The 17,627-nt window shown below is 44.9% G+C and overlaps 1 pseudogene; it reads left to right on the top strand.

Annotated features, from left to right (window-relative positions):
* Positions 1–3,789: 3,789 nt before the first annotated feature.
* Positions 3,790–4,302, top strand: LOC101533420 (large ribosomal subunit protein eL33-like; annotated as a pseudogene).
* The last annotated feature ends 13,325 nt before the right edge of the window (positions 4,303–17,627 follow it).

Raw genomic sequence — 17,627 nt, 5'->3', positions numbered from 1 at the left:
ACTCCTCACCCACTCACTGCTCTACAGTGTTCCTGGCACGTGGTCGCCCAGGCTGGGCACCACACTGCCAGTGCAGGGGCTTCCGGCCTCCAGTAGGAGCCTAAGAACTGAGTTGAAAGGATTGAACTTGGAGGTCAAGGACCTTGACAGAATGAGGCCTTCTGGTCCACCAAACTCAGCATATTGTTTTGGATATCTTGAGTCTCCACCTTTAGGGGCTTGTACGAAAAAAAAATTCCTTCCCTCACCTCAATCTTGCCCTCCCCCCACATTCCCTTCCTGCCTTACATTCTTCTTGGTCCAGATTTAATTCACTGTTGCACCTTCTAGAATCTCCATCCCCAGTGAACACACGCCTTTTCACCTCCAAATCCTCACAGAAGGCTCTGATCATCTTGTCTTGACAGAAATCTCCACTTCCTCTATGGTCCTTGGGGAGACAGGTGTCACCCACATCCTCCAAGACTGAAGGGGCACTGGAATCTACATGATGCAGGCACTCTTGTCCACACACATCTCTGCCTTCAGCCATCACGGCCTGCAACCCCTCCCATTGTGAGCCCTGGAACCTGTCCAAACCTCATGCACTGAACCATGGAAGAGCTGACCAATAGCCTTCCTCCCCAGCCCAGGTCCCTGTCACCACCCAAGCACTCTGTTGGCAAGACCCTGGACTGGGTCGTGGAGATTCTGGTATCTTCCTTTCTACTTGACTTTTCCCATCCTTTGAGCTATCCTGTGACCTCCCATCCATGATGTCTATACTTTGAGCTCTGAGACACCCAGTCTTGGGTCCTTCCTCTTCCTGCAGTAGAGCCCAGGCCCTGTGGATGATCGGATGAGCTGTGCTCAACTGGTCCTATCATTCCCCTCGTGGTGTCATCCTGCTATGCCTTCCTCCCTTGATAAATCCTGTTTCTTTGCTTCCAGCCTGCATGGCAAGTATGCAAGCCTTGCACGCCTCTGATCCCTCTTCTATTGTGTCTTCCTCTTTTCTCTTTTCCTCTCTCCCCCTCTTCTCATCTTCTTCATATATATATATCCACACACATATATACATATAATAACATATATATATATATATTTTTATTGGAAAGTCAGATATACAGATATACAGAGAGGAGAGACAGAGAGAAAGATCTTCCCTCTGCTGATTCACTCTTCTACCAGCTGCAACAACTGGAGCTGAGTCCATCCGAACCCAGGAACCAGGAGCTTCTTCCAGGTCTCCCACATGGGTGCAGGGTCCCAAAGCTTTGGGCCATCCTCGACTGCTTTCCCAGGCCACAAGCAGGGAGCTGGATGGGAAACAGGGCTGCCAGGCTTAGAACCAGCACCAATATGGGATCCTGGTGCTGCAAGGCGAGGACATTAGCCACTTGGTTACTTCACCGGGCCCCTCTTCTCACCTTCTTATCTTATATGTCTATCCAGACTACTCCATGTTCTAAGTGGCCCCTCAAACTCCATTTTTTACTCTCCTAGTTGACCTTGCCACCACAGTGGAGAGTAGTGGGTGGACAGTATTCTGTCCGTACTGTCCCCACTTCCTCACCTGCTTCACATTCCCCAAATCCCTGCTCCATGAACAGTGATTTCTCTCATCATAGTTTCCAGTGCTTTGGCTATGTGGAAAATTGCAAATACTCCAAAACCTAGTGTCATAAAAAGTCATTTTATTACACTCGTGGATTCTAAGGGATGATACATGGAACCTCATCTGGGAGGACCTGAAATCTGAGAGTGAATCAACAGTTGTGGGCAAGAGTTGTTTTTTGAAGAAATTTATTTTCTTTTTGATGATGTTTATATGATTGAGAAGGATGCACGCCCACGTGGACCACTGATCAGGGTGGGAAGGGCCGAGCAATGGGGGAACATACGTGACACAATTGCTTCCAATCTTTTTTTTTCTTCCTACATCTGGGAGGAGAGTCATCTGAAGGGTTGTTTACTTTCACATCCTGCACCTGTGCGAGCAATATGGGGTAACCAGGCAGGAAGGTTAGGTAGGAAGAGGTGAGCTGGCCTTTCTGCAAGCCTTGTATTGTAAACTCTGTCCCCTTACCTGTCAATTTAAAAAGCCTATCTTCCCTCATACACCTGTGTCTCATCATAGACCAGGAGGTGAGGCCATGCCATAAACACCGTGTGGAAGTTAAATTCCACCTGGGGACACCGTGAGAATTCCTGAAAGCCTCATGCACACTCACCTCTACTGAGAGCCCACTCACTTGGATATTCACTTCTTTTTTTTTTTTAGGATGTACTAAGGAGTTTTTATTAATCAAGCTTGGTGATAGTAGTGCCCACTAGAAATTAGCAAGTGAAGTCAGTCATGATAATCCAACCTGAATCAAAACCCTAAGAGGAGAAAATGGTGCACTTGGCTGCTCAGACTTACCAGGAAAAGTTTTCTTAATCCAGTTACAATGAAACCAACGGTGTCTCAGAACTACCAAATCACACATCGTCAGAAAATTGTTCGCCATTTCAGGGTCTCTAAACTATATCAAATGACCATGCCACATCACTAGGTGCTGCTGTAGTTTGGCAACAGGAGCATTCCTCCTTTTTCCATCCCCTCCCTGCAGTCTGGGTAGGGCAGAGCAAACCATTGCCCACTGGCAAGTGAAAAAATCAGGATGGAGTGCAGGACATGCCGGGCTAGGCTGTCACACCTGCTGGTTTGAGCCAGGGATGAGATCAGACTGAGCAGGACCAGGTTACAGCACCCACCAGTGAAAGCTGGGACTGGGTGCCAGCTGGGCCTTGCCAGACTGCAGCTTCTACAGGCAAAGGATAAGACATGGGAGGGACTATGCCAAGCTGGGCCATAGCAACCACTGGCACACATAAGATCTATGACTGGGATCAGGCCTGGTTGGGAAGCCCAGAGGACACCCTGGCTTGTTCATGGGTCCCACTGGTGAGCACGGGGGCCTGAATGAGGGATGTAGTGTGGTCTGGACATGGCTGTAGTCTTCCTTGGCATGGGTGTGGACTGGCTCTGTGGTGTGCCAGACTGGGCTAGACTCCAGCACCCACTGGAGCTCATGAGAACTAGGATGGGTGTAGGATGGGCTTGGTTAATTCTCTGTTCCTGCTGAGGCAAGTGTGAGCTGTGTTTCTGTATGAACCAGGCTTTGCTGGGCTGTAGCAACCAACAATAAGAACCAGAATGGCCCTCAGGCAAACCAGTGGTATTTGCAGCCTAGTCGGGGTGACTCCCCATAACCCCCACTAGACCTGCCTCTTACCCTTGTTCCAATGCTTGCCGCAGACTTTTTCAGTCTGTTCTACATCACATTTAGCTCTCGTACATGTCAATGGACATTAAAGCCTAGTTCAACCCAACCAGCCCTACTGTCCAGGCTGGTAGGAATTATTGCAGGTTGCTCCTACTAGGCTACAACTCCACTGGTTTGTGTTGGGGCCAAGTGTGCATTGGGCAGGATCGGGCTGGACTGGTTCTTGTGGAAGACAGGGTTGGAAGCAGAATTTGCAATTCAAGCAATTGCAACCACCAGCATATGCATAAGGTGACTGGGGCAATGGACTGTGTCGGACCCTGTATTGGAACGCACACACAAGAATCAGGTCTGGAATCACCTCACATGAATTTTCTTTGGAATCCCCCCAAATGAATTGCTGGACTCAGAACTCCAACCATGGATCAAATTGCAGGTTTCATGGTCTGATCACGGAGTGCGTGTGTCAGAGTTGGGCCTCCTCAGTGGCTTAGACGGAGCAGTGGACAGCGTATCAAGATGCACATGGAGTCCTGTGGAGGCCTGCTGGAAACAGGACTTCTAGAAGGCAACAATGTCTGGAAGGCTGTGGTGCAAAGCCATTTTTGCTGGGTACAAGCAAGGTCTCCAGAACCAAAGGGAGCACATGGCCCTGCTGAAAATCGAAGGTGTTTATGTCCGGGATGGAACTGTATTTTACTTGGACAAGAGGTGTGCCTATGTGTACAAAGCAAAGAACAACACAGTGACTCCTGGCGGCAAACCTAACAAAACCAGAGTCATCTGGGGAAAGAACTCTTGCTCACGGAAACAGCGGCATGGTCCTTGCCAAGTTCCGAAGCAACCTGCCTGCAAAGGCCATTGGACACAGAATCCGAGTGATGCTGTATCCCTTAAGAATTTAAAACTATTGAAAATAAATAAATAAAAATGGATTGATTATCTTGTATTTTTGTTAAATGGTTTGAAAAATTTAATTGGCCTATATTGAGTTACTGTGTGCTTAACTGTCATTAAACAGCATTGTCAGAATTAAAAGATACAGAACACCTTTCTGGGAGGAAGGTTGGAAAAGTGATACGCTTCCTTGCATTGACGGAAAAGCTTAAAATAATGTCTGAAGATAATCTTCCTGAGTAGCACAGACTTGGAACCAGTTATTCTGTATGGAGAACATATGTTGACAAATTAGCAACTTTCTCATACAGGGTTAAACTAAGTCATTGGGGTTTGATTGGATCGGTAATCCCATTGGGTTAGGAGCTATGTAAGCTGAAAATATTTTTAGAGTGCCACATTTCTGCCCTTAAAGAATAACTGGGAATATTGCTTTCTTAGGCCTCATGTTTTACTGTATTTTGCATTTAGGATTGAGGACATTATGGCATGTTAAAAAGGGAGAAAAAACGTTCAGATTTTACTTGAAAAATTGTTAAATCTCTTAATGTGCCAAATAAAAAGAGTATGGACTGGAAAAAAAGATGCACACGGAGGATATGGCAGTACACTGGAGCCTGCAGAGGACACCTGGTACCACAACAGAGGATGGAGGACAGAACAACTCTATCAACTACCCCAGCCAAGTGTTGGCAGTGAATACCTGGGTGCTGGGGTCCGTGCAGTAGGTGTGGATGGCACGAAGGTGTGAAGAGAACAGCTCCCCTGCTTGGCAGGGCCCGGGGGAGCTTCCAGCTGTTTGGCAGGACCCAGTGGATTTCTCTCTGACCCCCTTGATGCAGTCTCACCCCGTTTTTACATGGACACTCAAGCACTCCACTAAGAATCCTGTAATATATTGAAGCATTGTTTGCCCCTGTAAGATGGCTTTGGCAAGTAATGTGAGCTTGAGAGTTAATGTTATTGACATGTCTTGGTAAGTGGGCCTTTAACTGCACACAGGAGTACAATTAAACCCATACCATTTCTGGACACCTTATTGTGTGCCTACCCATTGTCCTGAAATCTGGCCCAGACATATAGCATGCCTTCTGGGAAATGGCTTAATAAGAATTTTACAAACTAGCGGAATTGATGGGAGTATGAGTGGAAACTGCTATGGCAAAAAATATAGTTACTGTGACCTTAAAGGCTAGCCTGTCCTTGCAACTTTTTAGAGCATAGAAAATGTAGCTGTTTTAGCCGCTTTCATAATTTTTTAACTAGAGGAAATATAGGGTGATTCTATTAACATCACAGAGATATACTTTTGATTATTGTTTGATTGCTTATGAGGTTGTAGGGCCTGCAGTTGTAGGGGGATTTAATGTTTGAAATTTTTTGTCTTAGATCCTTATTTTTTTTTCTCTTTTGATATATTTTTCCCATTAAGTGATAGATAAGTTGTGAAAATAAAATGTAGTAGGAATGTTTTACTGTTTAGTAGGTAACCATCTGTGCCTCGGCCTTGGAGTTCTGGCTGTCACCTAATGGCTACTTCTGAAGAATGAATAACGGTTTGCTTTAAAGAAACTGATTATAGTAACTTACAGAATTATCTTTAAGAGCACCTGGTTGACCATGAAGTAAAAATTAATTGAATATCTGTGTATGCTGTCTTAGTTCTAAAGTTAAAGATAAAAAAAATCAATTGTTTGTACAGAGGCTTGTGATGTGTCTAAGTAAATAAAAAGGACAGCTTCTTCTTGGAAAAAAAGGCAAGAAGGCACCAAGTGAGAGTGTCTGTGTCTTTCTTTATTGCAGACTCCACTCACCCTTCCTGAGCTCTGAACTCAGCTGGAGCTGGACTCCGGCACCTGGGCAAACGGAGATGCTAAGGTGGACTGTGTCAGCCGATGGAGTCTGGAGAAATTTCATTATGATTGGAGTGGCAAAATCGGCAGCAATACAGAACTGCTGAATTACTGAAACCACTAGAGCAGAACCCTTGGAGCATGCCCACATCGGGGACCCTGCGATGGTTGGGAAGCTGGATGTGGCTTCTCTCCTTATCTCTCCTGTTCCCCCTGATACAGGAAGGAAGAAAAAGAATGTGAAACAATGGTCTCATAACTTTCCTCTAGCCCTTGACCCTTTGCACCATGATCACATATGTAAAAATTATCAAAAATTAAATTTATACAATAAAAAAATGAAACATTTAAAAAAATCTTTCCAAGGTCTATTGATTGACGAAGTCCACCTCAGGACATCCACAGACCCAGACAGTTACTGCCAAAGCATGACCAGGAGTAATTTCCAACCTGTTCTGTCTTCCATTCTATGATGTGACACTCCACGTCCTCTGCTGTACTAGATGGGATGGCTGTCATGTCTTCCTTGTGTCTTTGTATCTTCACTATTGCATGGACATCAGAAATTGAGGAGGCACATATACTCCAAGGTTGGCCCACCCATCTTTTGATTTTCCCTGTGGCTGGGGTTTAAGTCCAGTGGTCCAGCTGGGGAGTCTCCCAAGAAATCTCACCTAAGATGACCTCAGAAACAACTCTCATGGGTGACAGCTAGTATGGGTCTAGCTTAGCCTGTCACCTACACAAACCAACACATATACTGGTGTCTGCCGCTGCCTGCTCAGTTCTGTCTCCAGCCCCATCTCTCATGCAAACTGATGGGTGTTACAGCCTAGCCCAAACCAGCCCTCCACCGGACCCAGACCAAATACAGGTTTACGAGTATTGTAGTCTTGCCTGGGTTGGCTTGCTCCAAGTCTCAGCTCTCACACTCACTAGTAGGAACAGTGGTCTAGCAGGGGAGTCCTTGAAGCTGCCCTATCAGGCCTGCTCCCAGCCCCAAGTCTTGCATGTGTCAGTGGGTGCTGTGGTACATTCTGTCATGACCCACTTTGTCTCAGCAATTTCCAGCAGGCACTGCAGTCTGTCTGCACACAGTCTGCCCTCCAGTGCCAGTTTATGTTGGTGGGTGCTGCAGTCTAGTCCAGCCTTTCCAGCCCCCAGCCCCAACCCTCATGTGAACTGGTGAGTGTTGCTGCCCAATCTGGCCTGGCCTGGACCTTGTTCTTGTTCTCAAAATGCCAAGGGATTCTGCAAATTGGCCAAGCCCAGTCTGCCCCACATGTATCCTATATACCGAGGAGTACTATAGCCCAGCATGGCCTTGGCTGGCCCCAGCCTCGGTTCTTACACTCACTCATGGGAGCTGCTGCCAAACAGCTCCCAGCTGAAGATTGTGTGCATGGGTCTCATGTGCACCACTGCATGCTTGGCCCAGCCTGATATGACCTGCCTCCTGTCCTGGCTCTCATGTAAACCGGTGTGTGCTATGAGCTAGCCAAGCGCATTGTGTACCCACTCTGGCTCTTGCACATGCCAGCAAAGGCTGGAGCATAGCCAAGTCTGGCCCCCGCCTCGACCCAGCCCACATGCTTGCCAAGGAGTGCTACAGCCTTGTTCAGCCAGGTCTACCCATAGCCCCAGGTATTGCACTCACCAGTGAGAACTGGAACCTAGAATGGGAGTCCCCTTAGCTCCCCTACCAGGCTCACTCCAAGTCTTGGATCTTGCTTGGATCTGGCATGCCCTGCCTACAATCCCATCACTTGTCAACAGATGCTATGGTCTGGCCCTGCCCTCCCCTATCCCTGGCTTTCATGTGAACCTGTAGGTGAAGCAGCTTAACTCAGGTTGGCCCACATCTAGTCCTGGCTCCCATGCACGCCAAGTGGGTGCTGTGATTTGGCCCAGTCCAGCCTGCTGTCAAATTGTACAGCCTTGCCTTGCCTTGCCTGGCCCATCCCTAGCCCTGGCTCATCAGTGGGAGCTTTTGCCTAGTAGGGGGAGTTCCCCAAGTTCCCTCACCAGGCCCACTCCCACACCTGGATCTCACATGTGCCAGTGAGTGGTAGGCTCCTACTCAGCATAGTCTGCCCCCAGTTGTGGCCTTTGCGTGTGCTGGCAAGAACTGCGGCCTAGCCTTGCCCACTCCCAGACTGTATTTTCAGATGCATCTGTGGATACTGCAGCCTGTGGTGCACCTGTGGGTGCTGCAGCCTAGGCCAGCCCAGCCTGCTCTCAACTCCAGCTCCCATGAATGTGAGTCAGTTCTCTGATCATGCTAACTCAACTTGTCATGCACTACCCCCAGTTCTCTCACAAACCAGCAGGTACTGCACTCCCATAGGGATGAGCCCACACATCTACAGAATCTGCCCCCATATCCAGTTCTCTCACAAGCTGATTGGTACCTTTGCCCTGCCCCGCATAGTACACACTCTACCCCTACACTCACAGGTGTATGCCATAGCCTTACCCTGACAGGCAGACCCCCAGCGCACTAGCTTTCTCACATGCCAGCTGGTGGTGGTGATGGTGATGGTGATGTGTGTGTGTGTGTGTGTGTGTGTGTATGAAGCTACTTAGCCCAGCCTTCGTCTCCCATGTGGGTGGGTGTCTTGTTCTGACCCAGATATGCCCTCCAGTTTCCCCTTCCTAAAGCACCCCATCTCAGCTCCCTCACTTTCCTGCAAGTGTAGTCAGCTGACCCAGGAAAGCCTCCTGCAACCATTCCTCCTAACCTTTGGAGTCCCCCAACACATCATACCACTCCCTCAGTGGCCCTACTCCCACACATCTCCAAACCACTTTTCCCAGGAAATCTGCAGCACCCAAAGCAGGTCTCACAGTCGTCAGGGCCCCGCTTGTAGATTCGATTAAGGCACCATCCCTCGTCTCATAAAAGAAACTTAAAAAAAAACACAAAATAAAAAGCTTTGCACATGATCATATCTGGGAATCATCTTTGGGTCTTCTGATAGCCCTCTCTCTCCTTACGGACATCGCTCTGGCCCACTCATGATGGGTGTCTCTGTGTGGAATAGCCCACACTCAAATGTATGTTGTCTTCCCATTCCCCTACCCCACTTTTTATAACTTAGCCTTCCAAATAAAACAAACAAGCAAGCAAAATGATTAGTCTCTTGCTCTTCAAGCTGGGACATGCTAACTTCTAAGCTTTTAGATTGTCTTACACTAGTGGCTCCCTTGCCAGCACTTGGGCTTTTGGTTTCCAGCTGAGAGTTACAAGCTCAGTTTTTCTGGTTCTGAGGCCCTTGAACTTGGACTGAGGCACATCCCAAGGCCTCCAGTCTGCACATGACCTGTCTTGGGACTTCCCAGCTACTATGGTTGAGACTGATTTCCCTAATAAACACCCCTACGTGTAGCTGCCGGAGACCAGCTCTGGCTCATTGAGAGCTTGCAAAGCATGCGTGGATCAGCGAGACAATAAGAAGAGATAAGATGTGGACCACTATGACATGATGCTCAGAAAAGTTGCCTTCTTTATTTATACACAAATCATCACAAGCTTTTGCACAATATCCAATTGTTTCATTTTTACTTCATGGTTAAGATAATGCAAAAAACAATCCTAAAGAAAACATTTTCAACAAACCACTACTCATTGAAACCTGCAGTCACCTGGCTGAAGCCAGGAACTCCATGGTTGGCAGTGCATGCGGTTACATAGCAACAAGTGGTTTACTTATACTCAAAATCTATTTTTACTAAACACAAACTAACTAATATTGCTTAAAATATTAAGAGTACAGAATCAAAAGATCATAAACGAAAGAATTTTATAAAAGCATGTAACATAGATTCTTTGCTAAATCTTATAATCAAATCATGCATTAATTACTGTCACCTTCTCCTAGTGCTAATTCAATTGTTTCTTGTTCTTTTGTTAAAAGACAGTGAAAGGGGTCAAGGCAGCTCAGCCAATCTACAGAGGGCCTTTACAAGAAACTTCCTTTTATCTTTATAAACTGTTTTCTTTCCCTAAATATAAGTGCCAATATAAGATAGAGATTTTAAGCCATTTTTAAGGGGGTTCACATCTGTTTCCCTATAGAACATGCCCCATATACTTTTGCTTTCTGTGGTGAGAAACTAAAATGTGTCATATCATGTGCTGTAACAGTTCGAGGTGCATGGTAAACAAACTCTTTGTACCTCCATGATTGCCATCAGTTCCAAGATATTATCAAGCTATTTCTTAAGGAAATCATTACTTATACGAGGGCAAACTTCAGGACAAAAGTGGGCACATATCAGGATATTTGGAAACATAGTGAGCTCAGTTGTACTATTGTATACTTTTAGCTGTGTGTCATAGCCTTACATCACTAAAGATGTTTTTATCGTAACATGATTGATCAATTTGAGGTGTCATACCAGTTACAGGAATCACTTCACATTAGCAGAAAAACAACAACACCACCCTCAGGAGAATTCTATAAAACATCAGAGAGGTGATTGAATATCCATACAATGGGGTGAGGCAGCAATGAGGTGACCAGAGACACTCCGCGGGGCCTTGCCTCGCTGCCAGAAACTCCTCGTAGCCTTGCTAACCAAGTGGTGGTGCTCATCAGATACCCATGCCATTCGACCCAACTGCATGGCTCCCCACATGTAGCTATATGCACATCCTATTGATTTTCTCTCTCTGGCTTCAAAGTCCAGACAGCCCCCTGTGTACTTTTCCTAGCCCCTTCACATGGACTGCTGTTCTCCTCTTAATGAGATAGTCCCCCCCCAATGGTCTATTCTCAGTCTAATGTTAACTTCTCTCCCATGGTGCTGCAGTTACTATCTGCATGCAATCAACTCCTGTATCGACCTAATCACTAACCACTCCCTAAATGTCAGACTTGTATACCCCTCATCTAAGTGACATTTCAGAGACACCCGAGTTTCAACGTATTCAAATTTGAACTTTCCGTTCTCTACCCTAAACTAGCTTATCCACTGACATTCTCTCTCTCTTCCTAGTTGTCCAAACTTTCCACCTCACATCTAGCTACTTACCAAGTCCAGCTGGATTGTATTTTGTTTGTATAAGTTTTATGTGTTATAGTGAGATTAGAAGACTAAGAGCCTTTGTTCTCTTTCTCCTCTTGCAAGATGGTGAGTGAAAAAGCTCCAGCTCCAAAGCCAGACACTAAGAAGAAATCCCCATCCAAGCAGGTGGATAATGCTGACAACAAGCTTCAAAACAGAATCCACAGCTCTAGCCTTGTGGCCTAGCAGATAAAACCTCTACCTACAAAGCTGGCATCCCTTATAAGAATCAGCTCAAATCCCGGCTGCTCCACTTCTGATTGAGCTTCCTGCTAATGGTCTGAGAAACAGAGTAGAAGATAGTTCAACTACTTGAGCCCTGGTATCCATGTGGGAGATTGGGATGAAGCTCAGGACTCTGGGCTTCTGCCTGGTCCAGCTCTGGCCATTGTGGCCATCTGAGGAGTGAACAAGCAGAGGGAGGATCACTCTCACTGCCTCTCTCTCTCTCACTGTAACTTTACATTTCTAGTAAATAGAGAAATTATCATAAAAAGGGGAAAAGGAAAAGAAGAAGAAGCTCCAGCAGTTGCAAAAGTCCAAACACCAGGAAGGTGAGACCTTCACCATGGAGAAAGAGAAAAATGAGAAGGCAGGGCAGTGCAGGACTGATTAGAAAACCATGAACTTGGAAATATTATCAGAAATCAAAGCTGTTCCCCAGCTCCAGGGCTACCTTTGATATATTTTTGCTCTAATGAATGGGATTTATCCTTATTGATTGGTGCCCTGAATGTTGTAGGAAGAATCCAATATAAATAACTGATAACCAGAAACATTAGAAGGCTGAGAATCAGAGAGGTTAGTTTCCAAGGTTAAACAGCTTTCATCTCTCCATCCTTTCAAGTGTTAATCAGACATTTATTGAGTACAACTTTGTTCTAGAAACTGGAAAGCAAAGTGTTGGAAGATGTGGTCTCTTGATTTATCATGAGGAAAACAGGCAAGTCAGCAACGGGCTACTTTAAGGTGTGACAAATGCTGAGGCAGAAGGAAGCACTGGGCACCACTAAGGCACGAAACCCATTCTGGGATAGGAGGGGTGACTTGGGATGGTGTTCATTGTTCCTGCTTATGGAATGAACTTTTTCAACTTCAGGTCTTAGTGACAATTCACACGTATTCTCTCAGTTTCTGTGGGTCAGAAATCTGGATGTAGCTTAGTTGGATGCCTTCTTCCCAGGGCAATCAAAGTTCAGCCAGAGCTGTTGTTGTCTCGGTGCCTGATGGGATGGGTGGGGAGAAGTTTACCCTCAAGTATGCTCTCCTGGCTGTCCACAGACTCCAGTCATCACTGGCTAATGGCCAGAGACATCAGTTTCTCAACTCTTGGACATCTCTATAGGGCTATACCCAATAAGACAGTAGGCTTCCCCCATAGCAGGAGTTCTGAGAGAGAACACAGGGAACCCAAGTTGGAAGCCAATCCCATCACCTTTGCCATATCCAGTTTGTTAGAAGTGAATCATTAGGTCCAACCCCTACCCAAGGGGAAGGGAGTATACTAAGTCATGAATGTCAGAAAGATGGGTCACTGTGGGTCATCTCAGAGGCTGTCAGAGGGGTCAAGAGGGGTAACTTGCAGCTGGTGATACTTGGACAAGATTCAGAAGGAGTCATCGAGGTAGACAGCCATAGAAGGTGCTGGAGGCAAGGAAGCCGGGCATGAAATAAACTGAAAGTGTGAACAAAAAAGCCTGAGGTTGGAAGAACTGCAAGTTAGTTCAATCAGTGCATATGCCACTGCCCATGTAAAGGTTACAACCCAAATGGATGTTGTTAAGATTTATTTGAAGCCAATTTTGTCATCCATTGGATCAACTGTGCCTCTTAATCTCAAGTTCCTTGCTATGAAAAAAAAAAGTTTCTTGTTTAATATGATTAATATTATTTTTTTGTTTTGTGTATTTGAAAGGCAGAGTGGCCGAGAGGAAAAGAGAGAGAGAGTGAGAGAGAGAGAGAGAAATCTCTCTGTTGGTTCATTTTCCAAATGGCTGCAATGACGAAGATGGAACAAGCTGAAGCCAAAAGGCTGGAAATCCATTCAGGTCTTCCAAGTGCTATCATGGGCTATCCTCTGTTGCTTTCCCAAGCATATTAGCAAGGAGCCGGACTGAAAGCAGAGCAGCCAGTGTCACTCTAGTGTGGTTTGCAAGATTTGCAGGTAGTGGCTTAATCCATGACTCACAACATCCCCACCCTCACCCCAACCTGATTTAATCAACTGATGTGAGTCAATTAGCACTGAATGCTTTATATATGCAGCAAAGCCTCTTTATATGTAAGTTAAAGAAATTGAGCTTATGATCAAAATTCATGAGGATGGTTTCCTGGAACAGCACATTTATAAATCATATAAATGTGAAAGCATGATAAGCATTTCCATTTACCAGTGTGTAGAGATCCTCTGACACTTTGGAATGCACGAATTTATCCAATTTTAAGGTAATTTTTATGTTGAACTATAAAACATACTGAAAATCCCACAAAAAAAATTAAGGCCCAACTCATTGAGTTTTCTTAAAGCTACACAATCTGGCAAATCCATGCATAATTACAGAAATAAAAATGTTTTCACTTCACAAACACCTCTTGTACCTTCTCCAGTCACTAACCCTCTCTTCCCCAAAGATAACTATTATACTGATTTCCAATATCATAGTTATGCCCATTGGTGTTTTGCATAAATGGAGTCATGAAATTTGTACTCTTTCTACTTCTACATTATTCATTTGTATAAGATTCATTCATGTTATTGCATTTAATAATGGTATGTTTTCATGACTGTATGATATTTCACTGATTGGACCTCCATTATCTGTTCTTGAAGCTATTTTCAATTTGCATAAATCATAAATAATTCCATTATCACCAATTGTAAGTATGCTCTAGAATGTAGCTGTTGGGGCTATACTTATAAGTGGGACTACTGAGTCATGAATATGCATCTATTCACTCTTAGTAGCCAGTGACAGTTTTCAAGATAATTGCTCTAATTTACAACCCCATGACTAAGGTTTGTGAGTTCCATTTGCCCTTCATTTACATCTCTGCCAATAATTTGCACGATCGGTATTTAAATATATATACACACATATATGCATACCTAAATGTATGTATATACATATACATAAATATATGTGTATATTTATATATCTGAAGGGAAGAGTGAGTATGTATTTCAAGGAGAAAGTGAGTGAATGAGAATGAATCTTCCATTTACTGGTTCATTCCCCCAAATGACTGCAATGGCCTGGCTGGTCCAGGCCAGGACTAAGAGCCCAGCACTCCCTTCGACAGAGGTGGTAGGCCAAAGCACTAGAGCCATCTTCCAATGCTTTCCCAGGCTCATTAACAGGGAGCTGGATCAGAAGCAGAGCAACCAAGACTCAAATTCCCCATTGGGGATGCCAGCTTTGCAGGCAGCAGGCCTTCTCAATGTTTTCACTGTGAGCTTTTGAAGACTGTGCAGTTGGCATCTTCTTGACCTTTAATTTCCGCTTTTCTCGTAACTGGTGATGGTGAGCACTTTTTCTTGTAATGACCTTTTAAATTCTTCTGTGAAGTGTTTATCCTTCTGCTCCTCTTTTCTGTGGAATTGTCCTTTTCTTATTGCTCTGTAAAACTTCTTTTACAGATTGATTCATTTCCTAGGGTAGCTATAACAAGCCAGTGGTTCAAGCCATGGACCTTTATTGTCCCCCAGTTCTGGAGGCAGTAGAGGTGAGACCTAACTGTCTCCTTCCCAGGCTGTGGGGGAGAACCTGATCCATCTTCTCTCCTAGTTTCCATCAATGTGTGGCAATTTTTGGTACTTTTGGATTACAAACTTCATCTCTGCCTTCATTTTCACATGATAATCTCCCTGTGTACATACTGTGTGTTCAAGCTACACCCTTATGAAAACATCCATTGTATTGGATTAGAGCCCATCCTATTCCGGCAGGACTTTAACTGAAGTAATTACTGCTGCAATGAACCCATTTCCAAATAAAGTCATATTTTAAGGCTCTGCAAGATGGGATATCAACATAGGAATTTTGAGTGGCCAGAATTCAACCCATCACATGCATGTTTTGAGAAAAATCTCCAGCCTGTGGTTTGCCATTACATACTTTTAATAGTGCTGTGGTAAATTAAAGCTGGCCATAAATTATTTTCCACTTTCCCCATTGAGAGTTGGTGCTTGTTCTTCAGTGCCTTGAATCTAGACTTCCCGAGACTGCTTAAACAACAATATGTGTTCAAAGTGATGCTGCACCAGTACTGGGCCTAGCCCAGGTCAGATGCGACTTCCTCCTTCTGGAAACTTGGTTCTTGACACATTTGGTAGTGGGATTCCGCACTGCAATGAGCCCAAGCCATATGCAGGGACCACGTGCAGGTGTTCCGCAGTCAGCAGCTCCGTCTGAGCTCCCAGCCAACAGCCAGTACCAACTAACCAGCCTCATGCAAGAGCCGTTGCAGACATTTCAGCCCAATGACCTCCGGATGGATCAACCACAGCAACGTGGCGTGCAAGAGCAGATCTGCCCATCTGTATCCAGTCAACCCATGGTACCATTAGGAGGAGTAAAATGGCTTCTGTTTGTATCGATGTCTTATTCTAAAATAAATTTTTTTTTTTATATCTCCAAATGGCCACAATGGTTAAGGCTGGGCCAGGTCAAAGTCAAGAGCCTTGAACTCCCCCATTCTAATCTTCTTCATGGGTGGCAGGAGCCCAAGTTCCTGGACCATCCTCTTCTGCTTTCCCAGGCACATTAGCAGGGTGCTGGATCAGAAAGCAGAGAATCTAAGAATCAAACCAGTGCACAAATGGGATACCAGTGTCTCATGCGGCAGCTTAACTCACTGCACCACAACTCTGACTTCTTATGTCAATACATTTTGATGAACGGAAGTTCTTAATTTCAATATATTCCCAATTTATTAATTCTTTAATTTGGGATTATTGCTTTTGTGTAGTGCTTAAGAAGTATTTGCCTACTTTTAGAATGTGAGTATTCTGTGTTGTCTCTACAAACTTTATTGCTGACCTTTTATATTTTAATCTACATTATCTAAATGATTATTATGTATGGCCTAAAGTAACAAATTTAATAATGATGCTTTTGAATTTAGAGTAAGCTCTTACTGCAGAATTGGATATTGAGTACCAATGCTGACATTTACCTATGTCAGGATCTGAACCAGGCATTGAAGCACTGGATGAGAGATTGCCCCCACCTGGTGGGAGACATGGGCAACAAATAAATGATTTAATTTGTGCTGAGCATAAAGTAAGAAGAACAGAGATGCCATGGGAGTGGAGGCAATAAACTCCTGATTTCCTCCAGGAGTTAGGAGTGCATCGGAGAGATTCCATGCAGAAATGGTGTGTGAGTTGAGACCCGTGGTACTGTGGTTTGGATGTAGCTTGACCCCTAAAGATTCATGGTTCGTGTACTAGAAGCTTGGTCCCCAGTGTGATGATGTTGAGTTGATGGAATCTTTAAGGGGTGGGACCTTAAGGCAATTAGGTCATGGAGACTCCACCCTTGTAAATGGATGCACACAGTATTATGCAGGTGGGTCAGATCTCCTGTGACTATGCTACTTCTCTGGCAAACAGGTGGTTATAAATCAAGGGCACTTCACACACTTGACCTTGATGCACACAGCAGGGTCCCTTCTTGCTTTGTGAACACACAGTGATGCAGCTAGGGTAACCACCCTGTCAGAACCTTGCACTCACCAGAACTGTGAGCCAAATAAACCTCTTCTCTTTATAAACTACTTAGTCTCAAGCATTTTGTATAGTGATACAAGATGGACAAAGGCACATGAGACAAATATGCATTATTTGGAAAAAAAGTTGGAGGAAAAAAAACATATATAGAGGACTCCAGCAGGAAGAACCCCAGACAGGAGGAGCTAAGGAATTTTATGTGAAGGAGAGAGAAGCCTGGAGCTTCCTCCAGGTCTCCTATGCAGGTGCAGCATCCCAAGGCTTTGGGCCATCCTCCACTGCTTTTCCAGCACACAAACAAGGAGCTAAATGGGAAATAGAGCAACTGGGATATGAACCAACATCCATATAGGATGCCAGCCAATGTGAAGTGAGGATTTAGCCACTAGGCCTCTCAGGCCCTGGGGACTAGACTTCTTAAAGGAGCTTGGGCTAGTAGTGAGAGGTGGGAACTTTAAGCAGTGGTTTGGTTGTTAAAGGAGCTTGGGCTCCTTTAAGAAGCAATGGATTCAGTTGAAAGGGAATGGCATGAGGAGAATTGTGAATTTTGAGATCTCTGAGGCTGCCTTGTAAGACAAAGTAGAAAATAGGCAGTGCCCAAATGAGGCTTTAAAATGCTGTGACGTCTCCAAGGAAGAAGAAATATTAGCTTGAGACATCAGGAAGCCTTCATGGAGGAAGAACAGCTGGATGGTTTAGCATCTGCATATAGGAAGCCAGGTGTGTGTGTATGTTTGTGTGTGTATGTGTGTGTGTGTGTGTGTGTGTGTGTGAGAGAGAGAGAGAGAGAGAGAGAGAGAATGCATAAGCTGAAATGTAGAAAAG

Source organism: Ochotona princeps, chromosome 2 (genome assembly GCF_030435755.1).
Source record: "Ochotona princeps isolate mOchPri1 chromosome 2, mOchPri1.hap1, whole genome shotgun sequence".
Classification (NCBI taxonomy): domain Eukaryota; kingdom Metazoa; phylum Chordata; class Mammalia; order Lagomorpha; family Ochotonidae; genus Ochotona; species Ochotona princeps.
The sequence above is the reverse complement of the archived record's forward strand: the minus strand, read 5'-3'. Positions and strand labels throughout refer to the sequence as shown.